Source organism: Triticum urartu, chromosome 4, assembly GCF_003073215.2.
Source record: "Triticum urartu cultivar G1812 chromosome 4, Tu2.1, whole genome shotgun sequence".
NCBI classification, from domain to species: Eukaryota; Viridiplantae; Streptophyta; class Magnoliopsida; order Poales; family Poaceae; genus Triticum; species Triticum urartu.
This window is the reverse complement of record NC_053025.1, coordinates 94,761,224-94,769,116: the sequence shown is the minus strand read 5'-3', so window position 1 is coordinate 94,769,116 and position 7,893 is coordinate 94,761,224. Positions and strand designations below refer to the sequence as shown.

Below are 7,893 nucleotides of genomic sequence, written 5' to 3'. Positions count from 1 at the left end.
AGCCTGGCAACCGGATATGTAGATTCCTTTCTTTGTAACCGACCTTGTGTAACCCTAGATCCTCCCGGTTCATATATAAACCGGAGGACTTAGTCCCGAGGAGGAGGATTTATTATCATAGCCATACAAGCTAGACCTCTAGGGTTTAGCCATTATGATCTCGAGGTAGATCAACTCTTGTAATACTCGTATTTATCAATATCAATCAAGCAGGGCGTAGGGTATTACCTCCATAGAGAGGGCCCGAACCTGGGTAAACATCGTGTACCTTGTCTCTTGTTACCTTCGACCTTAGACGCAGAGTTCGGGACCCCCTACCGAGATCCGCCGGTTTTGACACCGACACCGCTCCAATGCGGGATCCTTCCAAGACGTCATCAAAATAGCACTCGGGCGTGCGGTGCTCTTTGCCCTCAGGCGGCCCCTCGGTCGCAAGCTTGACGATGTTCATCTTTTCCCACTGTACCTTGACGCGAGCGAAGGCCATCCCTGCACCTTCGATGCAGGCTGATCGCTTTATGGCATCAAGCCGAGGGCAGGCATCAACCAGCCGCTTCATGAGCCTGAAGTGGCTGCTGGGCACGGCTTCGGCAGGCCATAGACGGATTATTAAATCCTTCATGGCTAGTCCGGCCACCCTATGCAATTCTGACAGCTGTTTCAGCTGATCGCTGAGGGCCACCGGATGCTCTGGCGCAAGGTATTTCGACCAGAAGAGCTTCTCCGATGAGCTCCCCTCTTTGGCTCGGAAGAACTCCGCAGCATCAGCCACACTGTGAGTTAGATCCGCAAACGCTCCTGGAGAACTCCAAATCCGGGTCAGTAATAGGTACCTCTTCCACTACTAGAAAAAGCCTAATTAGTGGCACACCTATTTTCGTTAGTAATGGCGCACTATAGAAGCCCCACTATTAACACGCCACTAGTAACAGATAGTAATGGCGCACCTCTGGTGCACCATTAGTAATCTAGATACTAATGGCGCACCTCTGGTGCGCCACTACTAACCCTTAGGTGCTCCACTGGTATTCCCTCTAGGTGCGCCACTAATAGCCTTATAGGTGCGCCACTAGTAATAAAGGAAGGTGTGCCACTAATAAGAGCTGAAATGCGCCACTAGTAATGTATTTGGAAAACAAATAAAAATCCAAATTTACAGAAAACAACCTATAAGGAAAAATAATTTAAAAACAAAAATGAAATAGAATCATAATTTTTATTATAGTAAGAATATTACAATGTCTTTACAAGTATCCAATAAAAGAAAAATTACAAGGAAATAAAAGAAAATTCTAAAACTAATCTTCTAGTAATCTTTTCTTGTTTTTCTTTACTTTATCCCTGCAAAGAATGATAGAAATATGTGAGAATGAACATTGCAGAGAAGTGAAATTGAGCAATTATTTGCATCCGACATCGAATATCTAAGATACCTTGAATCATAGACATGGGTCATTTCATGAAGCCAAGAGTCTATGCCATTCAGGATGCATAGTTCCCTGTCACAAGAACTTAATTATTCAGTAATCACAGTCCTAAACTTGGAAAACCAGCAAGTTGAATATGCATGCATCTTACCTCCCTCGGTTGCTTCCAGTTAGTCACTTGCGATCAAGATGTCCCTTCCTCCTTCCATGGTTTGTTGACAACCTTCAATCCCTGATTAGATTAGTAAAGGAAGCAGGTCAGCAGAGGGGGTCTGAGTAGGAACGACAAGATGAAGTCCTATAGTTTATCAACATGGTCTGCTCTCAAAATCAATTTGGAATTCTCCAAGTATATTACTAAAATAAAGCTTCAGACTGCCACAAGTAAATTTCCAAGTACTACAAATTACAGTGAGTGATTCAGATAAACAAAGAAAGACTGGAAGATGGCATTGGTTGATGACTTTTCTCTGTGCCAGCCAACTTTGAAAACATAGAAGTGTACCTATACATACATAGGAAACAGGTCGTGCATCCGCCAAGAAAAGGAAGCGAATCAAAATCAATACAGATCGTCTTTTAAAAAAAACTGAAATCAATACAGATGACAGCTAGTACAGATTGTCGCGAGAACGCCAGAGGCAAACTAAAAGACACGCGAGAACTCTTGTTGCGAGAACGCCGTCGAGGGTGGGTGTCTTGAGGAAGAACTCGGAATGGCGCTGGTGATGCCCTGTCAGTCGTTCGACCACTCAAACGTGACCCGGAAAAACTGACTCCCCTGTCATCGTTGATTGCATCTCCCTTTTGGAAATATAAAAACTGTATAAATTACAAATATTGGCTCCGGCAAGAAAAGAAAAGGAACCAAATCTGCACTGCTTGTTCTTAACAGTACAGATTGCAGGGACAAGGCCAAGAGGAAAACTAAAACGCATGCAGTGTAGGGAAGGAGACGGCGTGGTGAGTTTAGAGATGCAGGACGGGGGTGAGAGGAAGGGAGATGAGGCGACTGCTTACGGGGGTTGGGTGTGGTGGCGCTGATGAGATGGAAGGAGACGCCATCGTCCTTGGCCGTCGAGGATCTTGTGGATGCCGTGGAGGACGGATGAGTTGAAGTCGCCGAGGTCAAGCACGCCGCTTTTGACCAGCACTGCCATGCCGCGGATCTTGCCCTCCTTCCACGCCTGCTTGTTCTTCCCCGTCAGCCCGTGCAGCAGCAGCATCTCCGACATGGCTGCGGGCGCGAGGAGGGAGGGAGGGACGGAGAGCTGTGGAGGCGGAGGGCGGCTAGGTGGGGTGGAAGGAGTAGGACGCGGTGGCGGTGGTTGCCACGGCCTGTGGATCTGAGGCCTCGCTCCCTCCTAGGAAGAGACGAAGAAGGGAGAGGGTGGGGGCCCCGGTGACGGGATGCAGGGCGGGGCAGGAGGTCGACGGCGAGGCTAGAGGAGATGAGAACGCCGGTGGGGATGGGGATATGAGGTCCAAGGCGGCGGCGGGTTTGGAGGGGATCGATTCGAGGGGAGAGGAGGAGGAAGTGTTGTGTTGTGTTGCTTTGGTTGGATTGGATTCCCTTTTCACCAGACAAAAATCCTCGAATCAGGGCCGGTCGGTGTAGCACATAGCAATGGCGCACCAGGGGGTGGTGCGCCATTGCTACACAAAATGCCCACCTCCCCTGGCTTACCAATGGCGCACCTTTGCTAGGTGCACCATTGCTATCTAAAATAGCAATGGCGCACCTGGCAAAGGTGCGCCATTGGTAAACCTGGGGAAGGGGGTGGACCCAGGGAAAAAATTGCAATGACGCACTGGACTAAAGGTGCGCCACTACTAAAAAAATAACAATGGCGCACCTGCTTCTGGTGCGCCACTGCTATATAGTAGTGGCGCACCACCACCATAGTGCGCCACTAATAGGGATATTGGCTATAGGAATTTTTCTAGTAGTGTTCGTCACAAATTTGCTTTGCATAATAAAGGTATTACCCGCCGCAATTTTCTTGGCCTCCTGGACTTCCCGGAGGGCGCTCTTGGCTTCAACCCGGGCCTCTTGTGCGCTTTGGTGGGCCTTAGCAAGTTCACACTCTTGGTCCGCAATCTTGTGCTAAGGACTCGCATTTCTTTACGGCGTCCTCGAGCTCCTGCTGAACCTGCCCGACCCTTGAATCGTGTTTCTTGCGGGCGGCTTGTTCCTTCTCCGTTTTCTTCTGGGCCTTGGTCAGAGCTTTCCGGAGGGACTCCACCTCGGCCGCAACTCCTATGAAGCATCATATTAACGTGATCAACACAAACAATTCTTATCATTTTTAAGATCTCAATAGGCCATTGCGTACCTTGTTTGTCCTAAAGCTGTTTTTGACACGGCTGAGCTCTTCATCGGCCAGCTCCAGCATCTGCTTCAATTTGGATACTTCGGCAAAATGGGAGGTCGCAGCCAGCATCGACGCCTGCTTATTCACATAGACATATATGATCAGTCTCCTGCAAAAATTATTTCATCCTCTATCCGGCCTTTCTTTTCGAACACCGGACAGAGTCTCAGGAGCTACTATCTGTACTGCGGCGTTCTTTTTGCATAATTGCGTCATGTACCTCAAAGCCTGTTAGAAGGCTGGTGCAGGCTTCGGTCAGTCCGCTTTTAGCGGACTGAACCCTCTCAACCACCGTACCCATAAGGATACGGTGTTCTTCTACAATGGAAGCACCTTGGAGCGCTTCCAGTATAGTATCCGATGCATCCGGATGGACAGAGGTCACTGTCAGAATAGGTGCACCTCCTTCTTTCGAAGGAGGTTGCTTACCTAATTCCCGAGCTGTACGGACCTCCAAAATTGTATTCGGCTGGGGGCCGAATTGGATATGGCCCCCATCACCAGTCTCCAGGGGGATCTGCTCCCCCATGTGTCCGGCGGCCGAGGTATCACCCTCTGGCGCCCCCTCGGCGGCCTCCTGTACCTCTCCCTGGTCTGGGAGGGTCCTTCGGGACAACACTTCGGCATCGTCCATAGTCTTCGGGGAGGAGGCTGGTGGAAGCGACTCGCTGTCCATCACCTTCGGATCCAGTGAATTCCCCGAAGATGAGGATCGCTAGAGGTTGGCGAGAGCCGGACTGCAGCACATGATTCAACATATTAAAACCACAAAGTAAAGGAGCTAGATATATACATGTGTAAGTGCCTTTGAGTACTTACAATCCGGCCAGGGGCTTCTTCCTGGGACTCCACTCAGGGCTGCTATCGGTGTCTGATTTGGAATCGTCTGCAAGGGAGACTCTCCCTTTCTTGGATGCCTCCGCCTCTGTCTCCAGATCTGTGGAGGCCACCCTTTTCTTCCTTCCCCCTCGGGGGGAGAATTGCTTTCCTCCTCCTCGTCGTTCTCAGTGGGGGAGGAGTGGTTTTCGGCATCTTCGGATGTTGCGTCCGGAGTGCCCCTACAGCGGAGGCCGCTACTTGTCTCATGGCCCTTTTCTTGGCCTTCTTCTCCGACGCCTGGTAGGGCACTGGAACCAACATCTTCGTCAGGAGCGGGATAGCTAGGTTTTCGGGCAACGGAGCCGGACACTGGATCCGCTCCGCCTTCTTTATCCAGCTCTGAAAAGACAAACGGAGAAACTTAGACATCTTCCTTGAATGCACGGGAAGAGATACACGTTGAAGTGTGAAGAACTTACCGGACTGGCTAGATGGGTCAGGTCGTATCCGTGGTCCTCAGACATTTTCGGACACGTCTGATTGGCCTTGAAAAGCACCTTCTAGATATCTTTGTGCGTGGAGCCGAAGAACTGTCGCAAGGTCTGGTGCTTGCCCGGATCGAACTCCCATAGATGGCAAGTTCGGCTTTGTCAGGGAATGATCCGGCGAAAAAGCATCACCTGGATCACATTGACGAGCTTGATGTTCTTGTCCACCATGCTCTTGACGCGTGCCTGCAGTGCCGATATCTTGTTTGACGATGACCTCTCCAAGCCCTTTTTAGCCAGGAGGTAGGCCGCATTGGGGGCCTGGACTTGAATGCGGGAGCCGCGTGTCGGTGTCGAAACTAGCGGATCTCGGGTAGGGGGTCCCAAACTGTGCGTCTAAGGTCGATGGTAACAGGAGGCAGGGGACATGATGTTTTACCCGGGTTTGGGCCCTCTTGATGGAGGTAATACCCTACGTCCTGCTTGATTGATCTTGATGAGTATGAGGATTACAAGAGTTGATCTACCACGAGATCGTTGTGGCTAAACCCTAGAGGTCTAGCCTGTCTGATTCTGATCGTCTCTACGGACTAACCCCTCCAGTTTATATAGACATCGGAGGGGCCTAGGGTTATACAAAGTCGGTTACAAAGAAAGGAAATAATACATCCGGATGCCTAGCTTGCCTCCCACGCAAAGGAGAGTCCCATCCGGACACGGGAGGAAGTCTTCTATCTTGCATCTTCATGGCCCAATAGTCCGGCCCATGTCACACAGGCCGGACGCCCGAGGACCCCTTACTCCAGGACTCCCTCAGTAGCCCCTGAACGAGGCTTCAATGACGATGTGTCCGGCGCGCTGATAGTCTTCAGCATTGCAAGGCGGGTTCTTCCTCTGAACACTTCAAAGCGTTTGATCCGAAGATTCATACTCGGCTTTCCATTTAATGTCGTACCCATTGGCTTTTGCGCCTCGACTGCTTCGGCTTCCACGTGTCAAGCGAACACGAATAGCCAGAGTACTTTTTCCACATACCACCCTGGCCATGTAAGAAGGGCGTCTATTTAAAGGGACTGGATCTCAGATCCCATTCCACATAGAGCGGAAAATCCTTAGAGCTTGCTAGGAGAAACCATTCCAGCATGGCTAGCGTTCCCAGTTCTTCCTCCCGCACCCATGGCTCCGAAAAAGGCAATTGGGGGTAATGCTCAGTATCGCACGACCAACTAAGTAAGCTTCAAACGCAGGGATTCCCCCCCCCCCCCCCCGCGGATCTAGTCCCTGTCTGGGCAGGATTAACATCTTTTACGGGCGAAGCCCTGGCAGAAAATTTCCCCACTCCAGCCAGGGGGAGTGAGTGTGCTTTACATCCTTCTTGATAGGAGGCGTTAGGTTTCCAATCCACCCCTTCCTCCAAGGTCTTCTGGAGTACTACGGCCTCCAACTGCACAATATCACGTCGGGTTCCATTCTGCACAACACGGGCTACGTTGCTCTTTGCGAGCTATTCCTGGGTTGTAGTCCCATTTCGAGCTATGGAGGAAACTATTCTACCTCATCCCTCGCTCCCAAATGGGATCTATATTTGAGGTGGGCGGCGCCGAAATATGGCACATAGCCGGGACTGGATACTTATCCGGCACGCCGAAGAAGGCTTCCGAAGAGTGGCCCTCAGAGTGGTTCTATATTGAGGACGTCGCTCTCCCTGACCAAGTTCGAATGGTCCTTCCTGAATTTACCAATGATCCATTAAAGAAACGCCACAGCTCGCATCCTCGGAGCCTCGAGGAGGAAGATAGTGTAGAAGTCCAACAATTAATTGGCAAGATAAGGACACTCGCCAAGTTCGGATTATCAATAATCGAGGTAATGGCCACTTCCATAGTGCGAGGTGTTCAGCCGCTCCAATTCAGGGGGCTTCCCATGTGGCACTACAATGGGGAAGATGACCCATCACGCTGTGGATGAAAGGGTCCAAATTCCCTTACCGCCCTGGCCGCAATACTGGACGATCTGTATAAAGGGGAGAAATAGGAGTTCACTCGTCTTACGCTCTGGGATGGATTTTCTATGTACAATCCTCCTAGCTGGGTGAGTTTTAATCCAATCACTCTACTCAATCCTCTCCCTGAGTCATGCTTAATTGGCATTAACCCTTCCATTTGTAACAAGAATGGTGGAAGGTTATAGCGGGGATCTATAGCCCCGCTCCATAGCCGGAGAACCGTAATCGGGACCTTGACCCCGGATACAAAGAGGATCCGGACATATTTGTAGAGCTCGAGGAGGGAGTATTGTACCAGGCGAGCGATGATGGCACAGTAGTGCAAATCGTGGCCAACTATCCCGGCCTCCTTCCTGCCTCACATGTAAGTAATCAGGAGACATCTCCTCCGAAAGATCTCCCTAACTGTACCTCACCCACCACACTGTCTCGTGCTTCAAAGGGGAGGCGCTCGACGCGCCATGCTACACCAGAGGCGCTTCGTAAGAACGCGGCGCCCGCGCCGAACAAGTCGTCGAAGAGGAAGGCAGACGATAACACGGCAGAACCTTCATCGAAGAGGTATGGCTTTCTTTTTTAAATATGCCTCCTGGTCGTCACATCAAACTATGACATTATCCGCTGCATTTTATTAGGAAGAGCGTTCGCCAGACTATGTCCTGGGATCCTGCCGGTCGCGCCTCCACTAGTCAGATTCCAAACCCCGCCCTAAGGACGGGGGCTAACACGGGGGTGACGCTGGATTGCCCTTTCGCAGAGGATTTAGAAGATATGCCCAT

General features: G+C 50.6%; 1 long non-coding RNA gene across 1 annotated transcript; it reads right to left on the bottom strand.

The window, feature by feature from the left end:
• Positions 1-1,197: 1,197 nt before the first annotated feature.
• LOC125553616 lies at positions 1,198-1,628 on the bottom strand. Its single transcript, XR_007304126.1, has 2 exons — positions 1,434-1,628; positions 1,198-1,341 (listed from the first exon to the last, which is right to left on the bottom strand). It is a non-coding gene; the product is annotated as an uncharacterized LOC125553616 (long non-coding RNA).
• Between the last annotated feature and the right edge of the window lie 6,265 nt (positions 1,629-7,893).